Below are 24,629 nucleotides of genomic sequence, written 5' to 3'. Positions count from 1 at the left end.
ATGTCAATGAAAAACTTACATTTATATTTTACTAATAGAACTACCAGACGTTGACTATAATAAAACAAAACCGAATGGCTTAAAAAGTTAGGGTTAAACATGCTCATATTAAAATTGAGTTTTGCTAGACTAGCCTCAAATTTTGCAGTTTTCAGAAATTAATTACCTCCCTTGTTGCGATTCGAACTCTCAAATTTCTTTATTAAACAAAACTCAGCTTTCACTAATTGTATAAACTATTTTCATTAATAATTAATTTTATATATGTATTCATTTCTGTGACATGACATTTAAGTAAATAGCATTGGGTTTTACTTGAAGTTCAATATTTCAATTTTAAAATTTCACTATTATAATGAAAAAGAGATATTTTTATTACTATAAACATAACTACTAAAAGTTTTTAGAATTTATTTTACTTCACTATCCTCTTTCCGTGTATATTAATTTTTTTTTTTTTTTAAGTCACTACTTATCAGACCATCTGAGGATAAAGGTTATTGAGTTTGACAAGATCAGTAATGACGATTGTAACTGATTAGAAATTAACTATTTAAGAGGACAACAAAACAAGAATTTGATTACATAAAACTTTAAACGGCAATGCTGTGGTCAGCTAGGAAATAGCTGGTACTGTGGAAAGGAAAAAATCTTTATTTAAAGAAGTTTTGCTTAGTTCTAAGTACACAGAGTGAGAAAAGGAATTAATGACAGTGGTTGTAGTTAGAAGAGTTTTTGTTGTAAGTCTAATTATATAATAATATTGCCAATATGAATGCATCATCCAAAGGTAACCAGAAGTATAAAAATAAAAGACTAACAACACAAGTTTACAGAGGAGAAAAGATATTCGCTTTTTACTAGTTTATCTAAAAATAAAATAGTCATTTTGGATACTTGACAATAATAATAATAATGAAAATTATTAAGTAAATTCAATTGTATTTATTCATTTCTTTAATTATTGTTGAGACCACACAAATATGTTGTGCATATTAAATTAAAATATATATTTACTAGCATTTCAGCCCGGCGTTGCCCGGGTGTTTGGCGGTGTATGTTGAGCAAAAAAAGAAAAAAGCAGTCAATTTTTTTAACTTTGACCTCTATTATGACCCCTTAATATTTATTGTTTTGAGCTCAAATCAAGTTATTAAGTTAGATCCATGTCCAAGGAATCTATGTCTAAAGTTTCAAGTGTTTAGACTCAAAATTGGCGGAGGGGGTTGGTAGATTAATTTTTGATAGAGACGTTGAATCTCTACGGTTCCAGATGGACATTGTCTGAAGATAGCGGTTTCAATCCTATCCAAAGCTAGCCAGAGGTTTACCTGGCCAAAACGTGGTAAGACGACAACAACTATGGATGGCAGTGATTGCTGAGAATGCAGTTAAGAGATTCAAAGTTCCTATCCGTCGTGGTTACCACCTGACAAAGGCCAGAGGAATAGTTGGCCGAAACGTCGTGAAAAAACAACAACCAATAAAGATGAAAACAACAACTAAGAAAAGATGAGAATAATAGGCCGAAATAAAAATAAAATTAATATATATGATGCTCATCTCAAAAATGAATTCCAATTAAGGAATAATATATGTGGGGTTGGTAGAGTTTTCAAAGGTCAAATCGTTGAACTTTGACCCCTTAACAGCCAAATTTCTGGCTGAAAACCGATTACAAAGATTTTCCCAAATCTCAGTACCCTGTACATCAAATTTCGAGTCTGTAGACTGAAAATTGACAGAGATATTGTGTAGGGAAATGTACACAGACAGACAGACAGACACACTTTCACTTTTATAGATATATAGATATGGCCATAAGTAGATGTTAGTATAAAAACATGGTTCATAAAACTTTAACGTAGTTTGACAATCACTTAAATTCCAAAGATATTAGGAAAAATGAAGACTGGATAAAAATAATCAGTACAATATAATTATGAAATGCTTTTGATCTAAATATTTAATCGAAAGAATGTTAACGCTTCATTTAAAATAAATGAAATAGATGAGAACTGAGATATGAACATAGTACATCTTAATGACAAAGTTATTGAAGTTGTCAAGAAGTTTTATCACCTCGGTTATACCGATACAACACAGTGAACAGGTGCTCATGTAATAGTACGATACGAACCAAAAGAGTTATCACTGTCAATCAGGCACGTGAGTGTAGTGCGAAACCTGGTCAGTGAACGTTGAGGACGTGTGTTAGAACGAGAGAACTCTAGAAAATTATAGGATGGATATGAAATGTGAATCTTAAATACAGTCTTAGTACTGATGACATCAGTAGAAGATTAAATCTGAACAATATAGGGAGAAATGTGCAGAACAGAAGACTTTGATGATATGACCGCATTGAAAGAATGGTTCGGTTAAGAAAACATGGAAGAAAGTAATAAAAATGGATAACAGAAAAACGGCATGGATAAATACCTGGCAGAGATAGATTACTTTGGAAACCAATTTCTTTAAGCTGTTAAACGTATACCAACATTTAAAACAGACATTAGATCTGTGATGATATTTAAGTTCCATCAGTAAACATTTATTAAACAAGTGTGCAGTTCATTAAAGCTACATAATGTTAAATATCATGGATATCTTCATTTTCTGAATAAATAACTCAGAATCCTTTACTATTCTAATCTTATCAAACGTCCTTTAAAACATGCTTCATACTCAACTTTAAAAGATTGTTTAAGAACAGATATAGACCTCAGTTTCCACGCAAGATTTAAAGATTCACTTACCAGATATAGTTAAGCTATCGCTAAGAATGATAAGGCCATCATTAAGCAGAAAGCACTATTTTTATTGATCTTATTTTTCTACATTTTCTAATAAAATGTATTATAGTTCAATGTTATTTGATATTATTTGAAGTTAGCAAATAAAATATGTAATTCTTTGTTTAGTGTAAAAAGAATAAAATACTTTTATTTGATTAGTTTAATTTTTGTAAAGTTGATTGGTTTGATTTGTTTTGCTTTTACAGCATAGCAACCGTTTTTGCATTATTTAACGCCGAATCTGGTGATTTTAGTAAAAAGTTTTATGCGTTTTCTTTATATCATCAAGTATTTATTCATGCTATTTGGTTTGTTTTATTGAGGAAAATTTGCTTATGTTTTGGGATTTGCAGCGCATAATTTAGTTTTACAAAGAGAAAAAAAAAATAACATCAATATAAAGTTTAAAAGATGAAGTTATAAAACATATTGTTACTTAATTATTTAGTATTTGCCCTGCATTCCCAAATATTATCAAGATTTTTTTTTTTTTTAATTTTTTTTGCAAATAAAAAAAATAACACTTAATCTCAAAAATTATAATCAATTTTCATGGTGGACCTTAGTCTTACAATGTTGGCACATCAATTCTCACCGGACTACCAAATTTGAAAGACATTAAGCTTGGTTACTTTTTAAATGGGTGAGAAATGAAAATCAGTTTGTATACAAGAAATATAAGACAATGAAGATAGATGAGATCTCAGATGTGCTCCAACAAACTTGCTACTCTGGTGCACCCTTAATGTAAATACACCCAACGAATCCGATAATAAATTCCATCCATTCACTGTGGATGCTAGAAAGTTTCTACTCTAATAGTTTCTTTAAACTTTGGAACTCTACTCTTGCTCCCTAACTATAACAATATACAGAAATTAAATTTTTTTTTTTTTTTTTTTTTTTACATGGAGGTTACCAAGACCGTTTTACATGGAGGTTATCAAGGCCCGGAAGCCACTCAGAGATAAGGGTTATTGCGTGTACAGTAATCACTGAGATAGTATCGTAGTAATCATTAGTATTGGATATTTGATAGGGTGTCTTACTTAAGAGAGCGATTTATCAGGAATTTGTTTATGTTGGACTTGAAGACATCCAAGTTGTAGTCAGATGGGAAACAGGCAAACGGAAGAGAGTTCAACAGTCGTGCACTTCTAAGAAAGAAGCTTTGCACATGGAATCTACGTTTGGATTTAGGCACAGATAAAGAGTGGGGAAAATTAATGAAAGTCATTTCAGCTAGACCAGTATTTTTCGTGAAAGACTGGCGAGGGGGGACAAGAGATCAGAGCTCAGATGAGCACTTGCCATGGAAATAATGATAAAATAAAGACAGGCTTGCAACGTCTCTTCTGTGGGGGAGAGGCTGCTGGGATAAGAAAAGGGCATCACCCACTAAGTCTATTTTGTACTCTGTCAAGGCAGGATAGGCTGTTTTTAGCAGCTCCTGCCCAGATATGGCAGCAGTACTCCATCCTTGGACGTACTTGACTTTTATACAGATAGAGAATTGCATCAATAGTGAGATATCTTCTGGAGCGGTAAAAGGATCCAACCATTTTCCCAGCGTCCTTGGCAACAGACCTGATGGACGTGTTCCATTTTAGATCAGGAGTAAAGGTCAAACCCAGAAGCTTGTCAAAATATAGAGCCTCCCCAAGACGAGATCCATTTCAATTGATGACAGATGGAGATCAGAGCATTGATGATGTAAAGATAGAAGCTTGGTTTTGGATGCATTAAAAGTAACCAGCCACCTCTTCCCCCACTGTACCATGCGCTCAAGATAAGAGGAGAGAGAATTAGAGAGAACTTTGTCATTTACGGCCTTTGATGTGTTACCATAGATGGTCATGTCATCAGCATAGATGTCAACGAATGATTTAAGTATATGTTTTGAGAGATCATTAATACTTTGGGCCTCTGATTTCTGCCCATCAACCACTACCCTTATGAAGCTATCGGAGAGAAATGATTTAATAATTGAGAAAACATTTCCAGTGATACCGTAGCTGGAAATCTTGTGAAGTAGGACCTTATGATATGTCAAGAGCAATTGCCCTGGAAAGGAAGCCTTCGTCAAGAGATTCACTAATGCTATGAGATATAACTGTTAGCACATCTGCTGTAGATCTTGCAAAGCGGAAACCATATTGCATGTCACTAAGAAGGTTGTTTCTACTGAGGTGGTTGACTACTTCTTTATTTAATATGGATTCCAACATGACACACAGGAGCTTATTGGTTTGTAATGAGAGGGAGATGACTTTTCACCTGAATTCTTAAATACAGGGCAAACTGATGAGGTTTTCCAAGGTGTTTGAAAGCACTTTCCCTTAAGACAACACTTAAACAGTTTTGTAAGTATGGGGGGGAAGTTCTAGTTGGAGTTTTTTCAGCACTATAACTGGAATGCCATCAGGGCCAGTTACTTTACTGGAATCAAGGTTCTTGATTAGCTTGGCAACCTCACGCACAGATATTTGTATGTTGCATAGCGAGTTGTCTGTTATAGGAGGAAATACGGGGAGTTGATGGCCTTTGTTGTTTAGGGTAGAATTAGCTGCAAAGTTCTTGGCAAATAGTTTGGCCCTGTCTGATGCTGATGAGATGACCTCAGGTCCATTGATGATGGTTGGGATAGAACGCACGCTTCTGTTCAGGATCCTGTTTGCTATCTGCCAAAACTAGTGGGAACCAAGCCACTGCTCAGCTACTTTGGATTTAACGGACTGAGCATATAGCTCTCTTACATTTTTTATTACTCTTTTACAGTGGTTGGCAGTCTCAGTACATCTATTACGTTGGTAGCTATGGAAAAAGTGATTTCTGTGCACAATGGCAGCAGCATATTCTGGGGAGAACCATAGCTGGCTGTTAGGTTGGAATTTTTTGGATGGTATGAATCGGTCTATGCCTACAATTAACCATTCGGTCAGGTTCGATACTATAGAGGACACATCCTTTTTAAATATGGAATGCAGAGGTAAATTAGATATGAATGTATGGAAGCTATCCCAGTCAGCAATAGAGTATTGATATACAGTACGGTGGAGAGGTATGCCTGAATACTTATTACTAGGGCTGTGACAATATTCTCTTTCAAATATGCTCTATATTCTTTTTATATGCCGGGAATATTCTTTAAGAATATGCGAGAATATGCTTTTTTTGCATAGGAATATTCTTTTTAAAAAGAATATGCTGCTTTGAGACGGAATATTCTCTTTGGCTACCGTATATTTATTTTTATAAATTGCATATTTTCACTGTACTTCAAGCGAATATATTTATGCTAGGTACCTTAGATTTACGTTTGTAACAATATTAACCCTTTCGATTCCAATGGGCCGATATATCGGCCATGGGGATTTAAGGTAAAAGAAGACCTACAGATATTTCGGCCTTACTATAGTATTTTAATAGAACGGGTATAGTTGAGTAGTTGGTAATTTTGCAATGTTAGGGTCGAAAGGGTTAATTATTTGTTTTTTTATAAATTCTATTGATGATTTTGTAAAAGCTTCAGTTAATGCCGAAAACGCAAGAAAATATATAGAAAAAACGTTTATTTTTATGCTATAAATACTTCTAACAATTAAACACTATCAAGCTGAACCAAAATATTTTATTCATTGCATTTTACAATTAAATGCGTTTTTAAGTTCTCAAAATTGAAACTTCTGCGGTTGTCTGCTAAAACGGTCTTATACTGGGAAAAAAACTCGTTCCACGTCGCATGAGACTGGGGCATATTTCAAGCTGGCCATTTCTTCGCCACTTAAAACTTTTAAATGATCTATGTCATCCAAATTTCCTTCATTTTCAAAAGCCTTACCACTAATAAGTGCATCGAGACGTTTTAAAGTAGCAAAACCTTTGTTCTTTGAAATGACATTCTTCAGCTTTTTACGAAATTGGGAGTCATTCATCTCCTCAAGTGTCATTTCGATCTCTAATTAATTCAATAGATTTTGAAAGACTCAGCCCTTTAGTCTCCAACTTTGCAATATTTTTTGTTCAAATGGAAAAACTGTTGGCGATAAAGCCGGGATCAAATGGCAGGGATTCCTCGTCCAACAGTTTTTTGGACTCCAATATACTTTGGGCCTCTGTTGAATCTAGAGACATTATGACAGGAGTAATTTCGGGCAAATGTTTGGCGTAATAATGCGCTGCATCTAACCACCTACCCCATCTTGTTACAATGGGACTCGGTGGAAGGGGCACTCCTGGGGCTAGTTCCCTGAACTTTTCGATCCGATTGGGTGCTTTTAAAACTATACTTTTTACAGTTGAAATCAGTTTATTTACTTTTGGGTGCACCTGCCTGACTAATTCTGCAACCTTGTGCAAGCCATGGGCCAAACAAGTAACGTGCACCATTTTCGGGTATAAAACCTGAAGAGCATTCATAGCTTTGGACATATATGCAGCTGCATCAGTGGTTACAAGGAGCACATTATTATAAAGGACTTGCTGCGGCCACAAAAACTGCAACGAATCGTTAAAAAAAGCAGCAATTGTAGAATGATTAACTTTTGACAGACATGCAATATTTCCCAAATAGCACTTGCTGCGTTCCTCTTCTACCCCAAGAATGCCAAACACAAAGCAAGCAATAAAACGCTGCTCTACATCAGTGGTTTCATCAATCGAGACCAACAGTTTCATTCCAGCAACTTTTTCTCTGAGTGACTTCACTTTTGCTTCGTACACTTCACTAACGTAATATTTTCTTAGTGTAGTCTGATTTGGAATATTTCTATGTGTGTACCTATGAAGAAAGTCTTTGAACACATTATTGCTCAGTTTATGAAACGGAATATCCGCTGCAATCAACGCTCTGCATAAGTCAGCGTTGAACAAATTATTCGTACTGGCTCCTAAATCAGTTGCTGCAGTAGGAACTTCGCCTAACGTTGCCGTGTAGGTCTTTTTTGCCATATGTGCGTTGGTTTTTAAATGCTGCTTTATTAGAGATTTTTTACAACTTTTGATCTGTAAAAATAAAAATCAATTATTTAATGGTAATATATACATTTAAAGGAAGGGTGGAAAAAGTTATTTGAAGCCGATTAACATTTATTAATTAACGTAAAAAGTAGATAAAATAAATTGTAAATTTCAACGTTCAATCAAAGTTTAATACAGCTAGATTTACCGTTATAGAATTTCAAAAACAAAACTACTATAACAACGCCAATCTATTAGTCAACTATATTGCAAATTTTATGTATTAAAGTTTGTTCCTACCTGGATATTGCAGTATTTGCAGGTTAAGCAATTGCCAGTTAACTGGTAATCTTCAAATTCATCGGCATATCTTGCCATCCGTTCAGCAGGAGTGCTAATTATTTTCGGCATTTTTTGTTTAGTTTTTTTAGATCTTGTAAATTCGTCCTGGGTACTAACACGCTTTGAGTATCTACAAGGACGAGATGTCTGTACATATTTATATATATGCCTATAATATCACTCTTTTTCAACAGACCAAATTTTAGACCCTTTTTTATGTAAATTCACATCTGTTAGGGTTATACCACGTTTAATTCATCTAAAAAAATGAATAAATTAAAAACTCTTATCCAAATATTTTCTTTCAGCATATTTTTGGCAAAACAAAACTTATTCCATAAATATTTTGCATATTCTTTTTTAAAAAGCATATTCTTTTTTTTAAGGAATATGCTTTTTATCAAAAGAATATTCTCTAACCCAATATATGTAAAGAATTGTTTTTTATTAAAGAATATTCTTGACATTGCCCTACTTATTAATGTATATACTGTTTATATACTGTGAACAATTGAACACTCTATGGAACTTAAATATTTTATTTATTGCATTTTATAATTAAATTAGTCTTTAAATTATCAAAATTAAAGCTTCTTTGGTTGTCCGCTAAAATAGCCTTATAATGAAAAAAAAAAACTCGTTCCAATCGTAGGAGATTACTGGACCATATTTAAACCTGGCTATTTTTTTCGATACAAATTGTAGTTACAATCCTTTGGACACTACGGGGCCGATATATCGGCCCTGGAGACCTAGGGCAAAAAGGATACGCGGATATTTCGTCCCTAATATAATCCTCTAATAGAATGGCTCTCATTAGGAACCAAAGGTTATTGTAAATTCACAACTACGAAGGTTTTACCATGTTTAATTTAATTTATATAAAAAAGAAAACTTCGTAAAATTAAGACTCGTATGCAAATATTTATTTCAACATATTTTCGGCACAACTTATTCCATAAATATTTTTCATATTCTTTTTTTTAAGAGAATAGGCTTTTTGTTAAAGGAATATTCTTTAAAAAAAAGAATATGCTTTTTGTTAAAAGCATATTCTCTAACGAAATATATGCAAAGAATATTCTTTTGTAAAAGAATATGCTTGTCACAGCCCTACTTATTACATTTCATTTTTATCTTAACTGATACAACGGAGTGGTCGGAGGATCCCAGAGGAGATAGAACATGAACATAGCTCAGAGCAAGTTGTGAGAAAAAGATTTAGAAGGCTTGCATACTGACCGGTAATATCGGGCACATGGGTGGGTTCGTGAACAATCTGAGTGAGGTCATAGGCAATGGAAAAATCATGACAGAACCTCCCCTTGTCATCGGTCTTATTTGAGTGGGTCAGCCATTCCACATTACAAATGTGAATGTTAGCCGAAGGATGAGCAGACAGTATGTGGCCAATGTTCTCAGATATACTCTTAAAGATAGTAACCCCACTGTTGTGGGGGCAATAGAGGGCAAATATAAATGCAGTGGTGTAAGCTAGTGCAACCCGAAAACACATATAAGGTAAATTAGGGTCTTCTCTGGAGATATCCCTACCACAGGGAAAGCCATCTTTAATGTAGGCATACACTCCATGCCCATGGCGATTTTGGGGGTCAGATTTAGATGTTAAGTTAGAGTATCCTTTAATTATGAACTCATCTAGGGAAGTGGTCGGCCCTATGCCAGTTACACTTAGAAAGAATATGTCTGCTTTTGTCTCCTGTAATTGTTTTAACCTCTGGAAGGTTAGAACGTAGACCCCTGATGTGGGAGAAGGAGACATGGTAGTAGGGTCTACGTTGGAGGATGGGGTTCTAGGTTTATTTGAACAGGAATCTCACTGACCTCTAATCCACATCTCAATGGCAATATGCCTTGTTTGAAGTGAATTAAAGAAAAAAGAAAACAAAATGCATACTTCGGTGATGAAGCTATTGAGGTTATCCATAAATGTTGTTACTATGATGTTACCATAGAATGGGGTGAATTGGGACAAAAATTACAGCATTCTGCTCTTCATCATTTCATCATTGTAATGTGACTATTTTTGGCAATACTCTTACAATTTTGTTTAGAAAATGGCTATTCTTTGTTAAAAACATTTCTCTCATTTTCTCAGAAAAAATGTCATTTTCAGAAAATCATTTTTCAAGCGCATGCCAAAATCTTTTCACTAAATGTAAATAGCAAGATGCAAACTGGTAGTATTTCTGTGAAGAGCAACTAAAAGGATCGCAATCCAATAAAAAACATTTGCAGTATCATAGTGTGAAATTTACCAAAAAAGCACTTTTTACCGCATTGTAGTTTAGCGGGTGATTTGGAACAACACTTTAGTCACACGATATTCATTGAGGTTCTATGTAAGGTTTCTATTTTTCATTATTCGTGTGTTTTTGTTACTGGTGTAGCTGTTTTCTGTTTGTCTAAGCCAGGCCAGGCCCGGCACCAGAAGTTTCTGTTTTGGGAGGTAAACTGCCCAGAAAATTACAGAAATCTACATGATTTATGATGAATTTGCTATTTTTTTTTAAATTCTGGGGTCAGTGCCTCTGCCCCCGGGTCGTCTATGCTAGAATGCTCAAACAGTAGTTGTGTGGGTTATTAGGGAATATGAACAAGAGTTTTTTTCACAGCAAAGTTGATGTTGTGTCAGGAGGTAAAACAAAAGTATGCTGCAAAAGCCTCTAAAAGTTAGAGAGCAATCAGAAACGGAGCCTGAAATTTATGCGATGTTTTCCGAGAAGGTGTTTAAATGTGAGAAGGCACCTTCTCTTCATAAAGTGGGATGGAAGTGGCTTTGTTTTTTTATTTAAATGGACTAAATGAAAAAGAAGGACAGGACTTACAGTAAAACTTGTGTATTCTGATAAAACTGTTGGCTTCACCATATTGTGCCCTTGTGTTTTAAAAGGCCTTAAAATGTCCCAATACACTCCTAATCCTTTTTAATTGGGACAACAATAAAATGAAGAGGGAATGACTAAAAAAATGCTCACTGTCCCAAATCACCCTGAACCGAAGTGAATTGGGGCAACACAGATTTAAAAAAACAAAAAAAACCTCAAAACTGAGATAACAACAAACTCTTGCATTTGACATTTTAAAGTAACTGCACAGAAAGGATTTTCCATTTTAAAGACACAGCCCAAACAGTTTTTCGTAAAAATACTACTTATCCTCGAATGGCCTTCATGCCTTGGTAAGTGGTGACTCCCAAGTAAGAAAAAAAGAAAGTGTGTAAGCAAACACTCCATCTACGTGAATAAATGAGTACTAATCTTACTGGTAGTATAACTGATGACAAACATCCTGTCATGAGGGTAATTCAGACTATTCTAGTTAATATTATAAAACATGAATCAAGTATGGATCTTATGAACGTTTAGGCTTATAAAAATGCTTTAATTATTTTTTTCTTTTTTTACTTTTGCACAGAAATCTGAATTAAAATGATGTCTGAATACTGTTAAATATAATATTAACCATTTAAAGCTCTTATTTTTACCCCTGGACGACTATTTCCCTTCTGTATGTTTCTTTGGTTTGGTTTTTGCATCTTTGATAGAATCAAATAAAACCTAATATGAAGATTAACCTCTTGTGTTCCACTCAAACAATTTAACGGAGGTTATCTTTTTTTTTTTTTTAAATACTGTCATCTGAAACATGATATGCAAATATTTCTGAAACTAAAGCTTCCTTTTCTGATATTGCAATTAATACTATAATTACAGAATGGCAAAACTGAAAACACAGACAAAATCATTGAATTAAGCGATTCTCCACTCTTGGTTACTTCTTGATAAAATCACACAAGAAGGATGACGGTTGATTACCCATTAAATCTGTTTATACTATCAAATATCTTTCCACTTCCTTCAATTGTTGACAGTATGCAAGGTGGCAAAGTATTGCTACTTAAATGCATTAGATCTACAAGGTAAAGACCATCAAATAGCAATTAAAACACTGAAAAAAAAAAAAAAATAATAATATACCACCTTTGAAGTTGATAGTCAACTATATCAGTTTTGAGGTTACCTACAGAGTAGTTTGCTTTCATGAATCAGATAATTACTTCCACAGGATTTGCTGATATTTTTGCTTATGTAAATAATGTAAACATTAGTGGTAAAGCAAGGGAGGAATGTGATATAAATTTGAAGGAATTCATGAGGCTCAGAAGAGAGTATCACTTAACTTGAATGTAAGTCAAAAGTATGTTATCAACCAACAGTCATCATGACTAGCCAAGGATCTAATATTTATAAACTCTAGATCATCGAGGGATAAAGTTGCATTATGATGAGTAATAGGAGTTTCACAATTCTTAATGATATTTAAATTCTCAGGCAAGATATTAGACTTCCATACTATTGTCATTTTTTTCTCCCAATTCTAAAGCAGACAAGCTTTTAATAGTTCTTAACAATTAAGTTGAATATATATATATATATATATATATATATATAAGTGAGATTGTCTGTGTGTGTACATTTTCCAACCAAACTCTCAATTTTCAGTCTACAGGCTTGAGATTAGACATAAGGGGTATTGAGATTTGGGAAAATCTTTTTAATCGTGTTTCGGCCAGAAATTTGGCTGTCAAAGGGTCAAAGTTCAACGATTTGACCTTTGAAAACTCTACTAAACTCCTCTGCCAATTTTGGGTCTAAACACTTGAAATTTTAGATGTAGGTTACCTGGACATGAGTCAAACTTTTTAATATTATATATATATAAATATATATATTTATATACATATGCACAAAGTTACATAGGGCCCGACAAAGCCGGTCTAAACTGCTAGTATATAAAATATTTGAATATATATCCTGTATAATATCGTCCAAATTGTTTTATATAAAAAGCTCAATGAAGTAATGCTTCAAAGCATATACACTCGTACAATGACCAAAACAAAGAAGCAGTCCACAATTATAATTTTGTTTATCTTTTATTTTTTATAAAAAAAAATTAAATAATCAAAAATAATGATTGTGAATTGATTTTCCTTTATTGGAATAAAATTGATTAGCATATTTCAAACAAATATAATGAAACACTTGTTTTATATACATATGCCTACATGGTTATATCATGTTTGAAATGTTATAGATAAAACTCTGTCTAGCAATTGATATATATATATATATATATAATCATAATTAAATAATAATTATTCATTTACAGGGTTGGATGGAAGGACAAGTGTTTTTGAAATTGGTATTATAGGGGTTGGATAAAACTACATAGTTTGAAAAAAGAAAATAACTGCTTCAATCAAGTATCTTTTTTAAAGAATATTACAGCAGATAGTGAAGGAAGAGAAGACTAGAAACCTACAGAAATCGTTTTTGCATTGAAACCTAAAGCAATGATAAAATCATTCTTTTGTGGAGAAAACTGCTTTGTCAGCATTTCCAGCACATTGACATTGCTCGACTACACAATTATGATTCTTGATTTATAACTTGAACACCAGAAAACAGTATACGACACAAGTATTGCCAATACAAATAGAAGGGAAAGAGTTAAGATCTTAGAAAGAAAAAAGAAATTGATCTAATGATAAAAAGAGAGTTGTTGCTAAGTGTATTAAAGAATGAACATCTCAAGAGGGCATAGCGGAACAAGATATGATGGTCAGCTCTCTGCAAAATATGGATTAGTGGCATTAAATAGATGCTTCATATTGAAGAGCTGCAAAGAATAAAAGATATAGAAAAGCGTGATGCATTATCTTGGAGGTGTGTGTGTACACTGTCACAATTTTACAAGTAACTATGATGTCCAAATATTATCATTGTTTCACACATTGTGCAAGAAAGAAGATAATGGCGATTGCTGTTACATGTACAATAGATTATATCAAGAGTAAAAAGATTAAGAGGAAATATGACAGATACAAAAAAAGTAAAAGCTTTTAAGTGTTTTAGCAATCAAGGAATCAAACACCAGCAAAACTTAGAAAAGGGAAATGGATTCTTTATATTTATTCACAAGAAATGTGTTTTTATTTTTAAATTCATAACGTAATCTGAGAAACTATTAAAAAAATTCCAAAATTATCAGAATATAATCAAACAATTTAGAAGTTTAAAACAGTTTCTCTACGATGAAATTATTAATTTAAATTAGAAAAAAAAAACAAACACTACTACTGATTTCAGAATGCATAAGGAAATATTAATAAATTAAAATATTGAATAAGTTCATGACCAAATCTTGTTAGATTAGCAGAGTTAAAGAATGTTTAACCTAGTTAGTATATAGATGGGTCAATATTTGAAGATACACTCATTTTTGGGATGCTGGCTTATTTTCCTTGCCTTCTGACCCTGTGCCACATCTTCCTAAGATAAAAGAATGTTAACAAGTGTAGTAAGCAAACAATTCACACAGGTATATAAATGGGTACTAACCTTGCTGGGATAGACTAGTGTTCTGACATGGGGTAGTTAAGAGCATTTGTTCTGTTTAACACTTTCAAACTGGAGTTAGGCACTATCCCTATATGCCTTCAGGTTTAGAAATCAACTTCTCTTTTTCTATTAAATGAGTAAGGCTTATTTTGCTAAAACTAGTAAATTAAAATATTTTAACTGAAAATTAGGTACAATATAATCTTAGGTTGTAATAAAATAATCCTACTATAAAGAAAAGTCTATAAAAATCTATTTATATTAGCAAAAATAAATAAGTATTAACATTTAGCCAACAGATTTCTTGATTTAAGAAGATAATGTCTGGGAGGATATTCCCATGACAACAGTACGGATACTAAACTATACCTTGTTTCCCTAAATAGAGAAGGTAATGTCTGGGAGATCGTATTATTACCATTAAACAGATAACACACTATTTCTCCCTCCAAAAAAAAAAGAAGAGGTAATGCTTGGGAAAATGCTATCATGACCACAGAAAAGATACTACACTAACCTTTCCCCAAAGGAGAAGGTAATATATGGAAAAATGGTATTATGACAAGAGAACAGATATTACACTACCTCCTCCCAAAATGAAAAGTCAATGCCTTGGAGAATGGTCTCATAATAACAAAACATACTATACTATACACTTTGAATTGAGCATTGGAAGTAAACTAAATTGAGTAATAAAAAGTACTACAATAGTACAATTAATAAAACTGAACAGTTTTGGATTCAGACAGATGCTTAATCTGCATTATGAATAGATTTTTCCAGCAAAACATACATAAAGAAAATTTATGAAATTAATATTTAGAACAAATTGGCGAGATAGGTCACTAATGTGATAAAAAACAATGATACATTAAATATAATAGAATGGATGATATATAAATGACTATGTCTGTAACGAAGCCACTGGCATGTATGCAAATGATCAAGTTGTGGTGCTAGTGTGACATCACAGGAATAAATGGATATATAGACATCAGAATCAGAGGAAGGAAAAAAGAAAAGAAAGCTTGCTGGCACGAAAAACACTCTAAGCAAGATGCAGGACTCATCAATGCTTTAAACCTTTGCAAGATGTCAGATGACTGAACCGTCGAATGAATTACACATATAAAAGCTGATTATACCTGCAGACTAAGATACTGTTAATTGATCCAGAGAGGGAAAAGCAGGAATGTGACCATATTCTTTGCTTTGAAAATATGTGTCAGAGGCTTCATGTTGAAACGACCGGCAATAAATACTTTCTTTCAACAGAAAAAACCCCCCAAAAAACTTGTGTTAAATTTCTTTTTCTTTGTGAGACTTTTATACACAACGTCAGATCCATATTAAAATGTAACCACCATGTCACATGCTTCTATCCAGGTAAATTGATTTGAAAAGATACGATGGCAAATTCATTTTTGTATCAGTAAATAAACTGTCACATTAGTGTTGTTTGGCAAAAACATATTCAGATGGTTTTGTATAAGATTAATTAAAAAATGTGAAAATGCATTAATCATAATGCAGCAATACTTCGAAATATAGCCACCAAGAGTTGGTATTATGGTGATGAAAAAGCTTCCAGCAATGTTTTTAACTGTATCTTTTATTCATGTAATTAACACATTTTACTGGTTTGTTATAACTTCATGCTGCCATTTAGAAACATTGTATTTGGAGATAAAACAGACTACTTTGGTTTAGATCGATTTAAATTTTCTTAATATGTAAAATTTGTTAAAAAATATGTTAAAACAGAGTTGTATTGTTTGTTTTTTGTTTTTTATTCAATTTTCACCCCAAACAAGGCACAGTGCCACTGTGAAGTAGGGGGATACTATCGGGGGCATAATTTGCAGGGACATTATAAAGGGAGGTGAGTAGAAAGATGTTTGTTCACATTACACTTGAATTTCTGCATATCAGTACAGTTGGGAAAGCAGAATTCCGAAAGGGAGTTCCAAAGAGCTGCAGTTCTGGGAAAGAAACTATTGGAGTAAAAGGCTTTCTTACACCTAGGAATCTCTACTGTAAAGGGACGGGACTTAGTTGCTTGTTGGGTTTGTCGGGGGTAGTCACGCCAAGGAGGTACAAGTGCTTGTATTTCGTCAGAGCATTCACCATTAAAGTATTTGTAGAACAGGCAGAGGGATGCAACATTTCGTTGAGGTAACAGAGGCTGAAGCCTAGATGACAGTTCAGGACTTATCAAGTTGGCAGCTCTCTTTTGAACACTGTCCATGAGTGAGAAACAAGCAGCAGATGCACCAGCCCAAATGTGATAACAGTACTCGATACATAGGCAAATGGTGGCCTTATAGAGGTACAGGATATTTTCAGGCGTAAGTAATTTTCTAGCATGGTAGAAAGAGCCCACCTTCTTTGTAGCAGCCTTGGCAATGCTCTCAATGTATCTATTCCAGTTCATGTTCCCTGCAAACGTTAGGCCAAGGAGTTTAAAAGAAGTACTTTTAGGTAATGTGCTCTTGGCCATTGCTATTGGTGGTAGAGAAGGTTTCTTGTAGTTATTGAAGGAAACAAGCTTAGTCTTGGCAGCATTGAATGTGACCATCCATTTTTGTCCCCATTCCACTACAGATTGGAGGTCATCCTCTAGTGTTTCTGCCATTTCCTTATATATGTGTTCATTTGTTTTCCTCTCATGCTTGTTACAGAGAGTGGTGTCATCGGCAAATGTATCCATCCCAGAAACAATTTTATCAGGGAGGTCATTTATGAATATCAGGAATAATAAAGGTCCAAGGATAGACCCCTGAGGTACTTCCGCATTTATATCATATTGTTTAGATGTACGACCGTCGAGGACAACTTGGATTTTTCTCTTAAGAAGGATTTAATTACATTGTGTATTCTTCCAGTGATTACATATGATCTAATTTTCCTTAAAAGACCATCGTGCGATACCCTGTCAAAAGCCTTAGATATATTAAGGGCTACCGCTCTACCCTCCCCTGTTTTGTCCAGTGAACGGTATATACGTTCAGCGACTACAGTTAAGATATCTACTGTTGACGGGCTTGCCTGAATCGATATTGTTTGTCAGTCAAGAGCTTAGCAGCTGTTAGGTGCTGGACTAGGGCTTGATTAACTAAGGACTCAAATATTTTGGCAAAAAGTGGGAGGAGGCTAATGGGGCGATAATTTACTGGGTCAGTTCTTTCACCAGAATTCTTGAAGACTGGTACCACAGAAGCGGTTTTCCAGCAGTCGGGAAAGCAAGATTCGCTAAGGCATTTATTGTTATTTATTGACGTCCCTTCAGAAATCGTATATATTATAATCTAGGGAGCATATAAAAAGTTCTAAAACATAGTACCCCCCACACCCCGAGAACCCCCTTGAAAAAGCCTTTCTTTGACATATAAAAACATGCACGCTACTTTTACCTTTTATATATATATATGAAATACAAATGTAAATAAGAACATTTTTCTATTGTGATTATTTAATTTTGCTGATAAAAATGCATATAAATATAGGTTCAGGAGTTGGTATGTGACACATACAATCTCACAATCTATGTCTTAGAAATATTTAAAAAAAAAAAAAAAATTAACAATCAGTCACTATCTTAATGTTGTATAAAACATAAGAAAAATTAAAACACATTTTTTAATAGAAATTTTTAAAAAATTAAGGAGCTCTGAAGCAATATGCTACCAATTTCAATTTAACACTAGCAAAAAGTGTTAAATTGATTTACTATTGAGCGTTTGAAGTTATGTTACCCAATAAGATCTTATTGATCTCAGATTTTAATTACCATGCAATCATACTAAATATTTTTTTCAACTCGTGTGAAAAAATAATGAAAAATTCTAGTTCATATCCAGTTGTGTTGAAGTGTAATATTTGCTTTAAAATGTTCATTGTATTAACCGATTTTTCAGTGATACATATTTGATTAGCAACATATAAAGAATGTTAACTTGTAACAAAGAACCATTTATTACAATTCCACATAATTACTTCTATTCCTGATTTGAGCGCTTTATGCACCCAGTTATTACTGGTGAAAAATAAACACCATCGATTCAAGTATTTCAAAGCTTTTCAGAAAAAGGTGCGTATGAACAAAAACATTTTAACATATTATTCTCCCAAAATAGTTTTTTGGGTAACTAAATTAATTAAATAAAAAAGGATTAAGAAAATCATTTAAAATGCCTGTATTTAATGTAAGCCTTTTAATGTTATTGCTTTTATTTTCTTAATGTAAAACCTTTAAGTACAATATATAAAATAAGTTCATCTAAATGAATAAATGCAAAAGTTTTTCCACCTTTTTTAATTATATTAGCATTAAAAACAAGTATGCTTATTTTAATTCTATAATACAACATATTAACCCAACACCTCCTTAACTGCAACCTCTTTCTCACAAACGTGGTGTTGCTAAATCTTTTCTACAAATACTATTATGACATGTGTTCCTTAGAATTGTCCGATCCATTCTCTGCTTTTTTTTTTTTTTCGGCTCGTTTGACTCATTGGTCTAGAAGTCTCCATCAATTTACTGTTCTTATACCTCATTTTAATACAGCTTTCTATTCCAGTAGATTCTTTCCAAAGACTGCAAGCTTGTGGAACTCTTCCTGCTCACTATTTTCATTTTGCCTTTGTTTTTTCCAGACTAAAGTCAATAGGCATCTGTTGTCTTTGCAATAATCAGTTTTCATTCTTGTTAGCTCCTTACATCAAGTGACTTCATGCCTTGTCTTGGTCGATTTCCATAAAAAAAACTAATGCTGTTTATTTCGTAATAATCATTTGTAATTTGCATTGTTAAATATATATATCCTATATTATATTTTTTATTCTTTTATTTTCTTCCTTTGAAGATTGTAATGCTGGGTATGGGGCAGTCAAACCAGCTGCCAACATTACCTTGCTTTTTATTGAAACCAACCAAGAGCTCTTTTTAGTATCCCCGGTGCTTCCTTAAGTGCAATTGTCTGGATCTCTTTTGCACTTGGTTCACCAAGAATATTAGTTAGATAGGATTTCAAGTTCTTCTTCATAAGCCCTGTGGCACCTGTAATAACTGGTATGATTGATATCTCCCTAAGATTCCAGTTTCTTTTCATATCATACATGAGACCTTGATATTTGGTTTGCTCTCCCTTTCAGCTCTGTTTAGACCTCCATCATTAGGGACACTCACTTCAACCAAGGTTGCGACTCTCTCTGACTTATTCCATATAACTATGTAAGGTTTTACAGCAGCATTTTAAAGGTAGGTGATTGTAGGGATTACATGGTCGTAATGTCTGGTATATAAGTCATTTTCAACTGTTCTTTCAGGTTGGTGTTCACAGGATTTGCTGCTACATTGGATGTTTAATTCTTTTTCATGAGTTTGTATGTGGTTATGTATTTTTAAACCAATATTTTGAAATATGATGTATATATCTATATATAATATGGTCGAAATACATAGACATTTGAATATTTAATTTGCATAAATTATTGTTAAATTATTTATATTTAATTAATGTTTGCTGTTATTTACTTGTAATTTTACTCTTACCCCCCCCCCCCCCATAGTTTCATCAATATTAATAGCAATTCATTAAATATGCAAAAATTACAAAAACCTGAAGTATGGTTATTATCAAAAGAGATAATTTAAATTAAATTAATTTGTTGACTTAATTAAAAAAATGAGTCATAAGAGTTCACAGAGAGGGAAGTGACTATACTCTCCCACTTTATCTCCGTTTTCCTGTCTCTGTATTTCTATCACCTACTCTCCCTTCTTTTCCACTAGCAAGAATAAATTTTCTTTCTTATTGTTTATGAAGTACATGTTTTTATTTAAGAGATAAAATCCTATATTAATAGATTATTATGAATCTTATGTATGTGCATATATTTATATATTTGTATGTACAGGATTCATGCCTAAACTAATTAACTTATCATTATGAATTTTATGTATGTGTATATATTTGTATGGACAGAATTCACTCCTAACCTAATTAACCGATCATTATGAATTTTATGCATGTGTATACACTTATATATTATATATTATATAGTCATGTATATTTACAGAGTAAGCACTTATTTTTGAGGCTATAACTTTTTGCTTGTAAAAAAAAAAAAACAGGCAAAATGTCTAGTACAAATACAGTGTGATTGAAAAGTAACTCCTTATTTTAAAATGCATACAGTTTATTTTTGAAATATAATTTATACAATTATTGAATATGAGAAAGCAGTATAATTCAATATAAGTGCCTTCATTTGTCACTAGCTTTTCAAGTTAACCAAGAATCGCATCAACTGATTTCACAAGAAACGCTTGTGGAATGGTAGACATAACTTCCCATATTCGCTCTTGTGGAAGAGCTTCATCTTGCATAAAAATCAAATCTTCAATATTGTTCCAACCACTAATACTTGGTCAAATTTCATATCTCAACATAGTGAGATACTTCCACATTTTGCTGCTGTTGTTCGGGCTAAATGCCCAATCAATGATGGGTCATCACAGTTTGCATGAATGGCAGACCAAAAATCCTGACTTAATGCCCTGTAACTATTTTCTCTGGGGTTGGCTGAAAGAGCAATTCTACTCAACCAAACTGAGAAATTTAGAAGAATTTTAAGAGTGAATATGTGAAGTTATGACTATCATTATGCAAGAGTTTCTTGCGAAATCGTGTGCCACCATCAAGAATCAAAACCAAAACGTTTAGCTTATGATTTACTTTTTCCTTTGACGTTAATGCCTGACCTATGAAGACATGTTTGCTGCAAGGCTGAAAATTAAAACATGAACCAATAGCTATTATGCTACACATGCATATTCGTAATGCTGTCATTCGACTTTCACCTGACAAATTCCACATTTAAAAAAATTTTCACACTTTTGCACCGATTTTCCCCAGCTAATACCCAAATATAAATGGGGTTGAATACCCTATATATTAAGTTTTATATCTGTAGACCAAAAACTGACAGAGGAGTTTGGTAGGCAATTTTTTTAAACAAACATATATACTCATACATAAATATATAAAGAGGTTTGTATTTACTATAACCTTATTACGCAAATATAAATCATGTAGAATATCTGCATGAATATAATTACATGTAATAGTTAACTAAAGATGATCATCCCAAAAGAAAATCAAAATCTAATAGGGAATTAATCAAAATGAATGTTTAAAAGAATATGAAAATTAGCTAGATGTTTTGCAAATGTATGCAATTCCACGATCCATGACAAAATTGTATTATCTTTTTAAATAAATAGAAAATAGCGTTTTTAATATATCAATACACAGAAATACTAAAATTTATAGAAGTATATGTGTGTGTATTTGCAATTTTTTACTTGATAGTAACACATCTGATGTTACTAGGATGTTAAGAAAAAATACTACACTTTAATCTTAGCCCAAAGACCAAGAAACTATAAAACATTAAAAAAAAAAAAATGAATTCATCACTAGGCATTTTTAAATGATTGAAAAAAAAAAAAAAAAAAAAATTTGATTTACTCTATTATTACATTAACTTTTCGGTTGTGTAATATCAGTTCTGTTGTCATAAGTTCGTCCTCACAGTAATTCTTATATTCTCCTTTTTATTAATTATTTCTCCTTTGAAAGAGGAAATAATGTAGTATCTGTTCTGTGGCCAGGAGACCATTTTCCCAGTAACTTACCTCCTCCTTTTTGTTTGGCGGGGATGGGGTAGTGTAATATCTTTTCTGTTGCCATACCATATTCAGAGGTGTTATTTTGAATGGGGTATTGTAGTATATGTTCATTTATCATGATGTCATTCAACAAGCCATTGCCACCTACGTTTTGGGAGTGAGGGTGGGCGGGGGTTGGATCCGTTAGTCTTTACCTCTCTTTTTTGGAGGATAGTGTAGTATATTTTCATTCATCAGGATACATTCCTCCCATGATTACCGTCCCCTTGCTGGGGGTGGGGGAGAAGCCTGTTATAAGGATGGCCTTGACTATAAGGGTTGTTCCAAAAGTAAAACTGCCTATTTATTTTTTTTAACTAAAAATAAAAGTTAGCAAGCTACAAAGAAAGAAGTGGTACCATTAAAACGAGCAACTTTTTGTATTCCAGAATTTATTTTTCTACATAGTTGCTATCATTCTCAATTCACTTTTGCCAGTTTTTTTTTTTTTTTTTTTTTTTTTTTTGATGGCTTGGCTGCAAAAGTCCGGATCATGCTTTGTCACTCACATCTATCACCACTCTGAAATCAACAAACATTTTTTAACTGTATTGACTGTGTAAACGTTTAAAAGGTGCCTTTTAATGTTGATCGGTTCAATTTATTCTAAATGGAGGAATTCAATGATGCATCTTTTTTCTGATGCATGTTTATAAAAGGGGTTGCTTTCTGAATCTCACACCATCAATATCTGCAACAGAGAGATGAAACTTACAGGTCATGAATGCATGAGTTAAGTCATCATAATGCAATCTGCAATAGCTCTGATCTATTTGGGTGGAACAAAAACTATATGAGGCATTACTTTGAAAATGTACAGTGTATATTTCATAACCCAATACACTTCCATTTTATTTACCATAGAAATGATAATATAGATGAACATAATTAATTTGGAATGATAAAACTTGTGCGAGCCTTTTCTAGTCTCACACAAAAACATGCGTTCACATCTCAAGCTATATTACTTGTCATATACATATGCGCACACAAACACACACATACATAAATTCACATTCACATGTATACACACACACACACACACATGCTAACGTACACACATGTACTCACATATGCGCACACGTACGCACACATGGACAACATCACTTCCCCTTTAAAGGAAATCCACACATGTGCAAAAGACCACCAGATACAACTATAAAAGCAAGAGCAATAAGCAGCTTCTTCCTTTTCCAACTCGCCTTCCGAGGTGAGTGGTCTACAGACCAGCCGCCGCCGTTTCGGCAGTCGCGCGCGCCTCACGCCACTTGCTACCATGGTGGGCAAAAAGCTAACAAACAGTACGTACACTTTATACGCTTTCTATCTCCATAACCTGGATTGACTTTCTCTATCTACAACTTGTGCCGGAGAACACCTCCACGTAGCCGACTGCTAACATGGCGTACAGCTTTACTGATGTCAACCCTCTATCTTTTTCTTTGTCTACACGCTGGACTATCATTCTCATTTCCACTACATTACTTACTTCTCTTCCCACGCACGAACAAACGATAGTGAGATGAACACACATTTCCTTTTCTTTCTACACCACCAGTCCCGCAACAAACGATGGTTACACCCGAACGCGGACATGAACACGTGTTATACCTAAAACATTCATTTTTCAACAGTAAATAAACAACACGTTTATTTTATCCAGCAACTGAGTTTTTGTTTCCTTCATTCCATTCGTTTCATTATTTTCTTTTGTAACAGCATTAGGATATATATATCCTAGTCTTTTACAAACTCTTATAAGAAGTACAATCAAAAAGTAGTTAAACTTGCATTGTTTTATGCAATAATTAATTTGCACTAGTTGATTTATCTACTCATCAACCTACCAACTAACATTTAACAAAATATGCTTTTGCAAACATAAAAATATTGTGGTGTTCTGTCTCTCAAAGAAAAAAACAAAAACAAATCAACTTCTTTCAATCATCTGCACAAAAATATCGCCCACACATATATTTCTGAATATTCCACACCAAAATATGCATGCACGGTCAGGTGTCAAAGCTCTTTGACACTATCCCTGGTGTCCGACGTTCATCTTTTTTATACGGTTTCTATTTTGCTACATTTGCATATCTCACATTATCACTTCTGTGGACATCATGTATATTTTGATGTTCTACCAATCACCATATTTCTTTCTTGCTTCCTTGTCGGCGGTAAGTCCGCTTTCCATATCTCTGTCTCTTTTCTTTTTTACTCTTTTACAAATATCTCTTATACCAATGTTGACCCTGATTACTTATGAAAACCGATTTGCTGTTCAGATTCACATTCAAAAAATTTTGAATTATTAAAAATATTCAGTAAAGCATATCAGGAAAACATTCTCAAAAAAAAAAA

At 33.3% G+C, this 24,629-nt stretch overlaps 1 protein-coding gene across 1 annotated transcript in view; it reads right to left on the bottom strand.

Annotated features, from left to right (window-relative positions):
* Positions 1 to 24,629, bottom strand: part of LOC145259709 (meiotic recombination protein SPO11-like) — a 1,082,117-nt gene that overhangs the window by 685,462 nt on the left and 372,026 nt on the right. The gene's annotated exons all lie outside the window — the stretch shown is intronic.

This window comes from Euprymna scolopes, chromosome 3 (assembly GCF_053919585.1).
Source record: "Euprymna scolopes isolate OS-2025 chromosome 3, ASM5391958v1, whole genome shotgun sequence".
Lineage (NCBI taxonomy): Eukaryota > Metazoa > Mollusca > Cephalopoda > Sepiida > Sepiolidae > Euprymna > Euprymna scolopes.
This window is presented reverse-complemented; position numbering and strand designations above follow the sequence as displayed.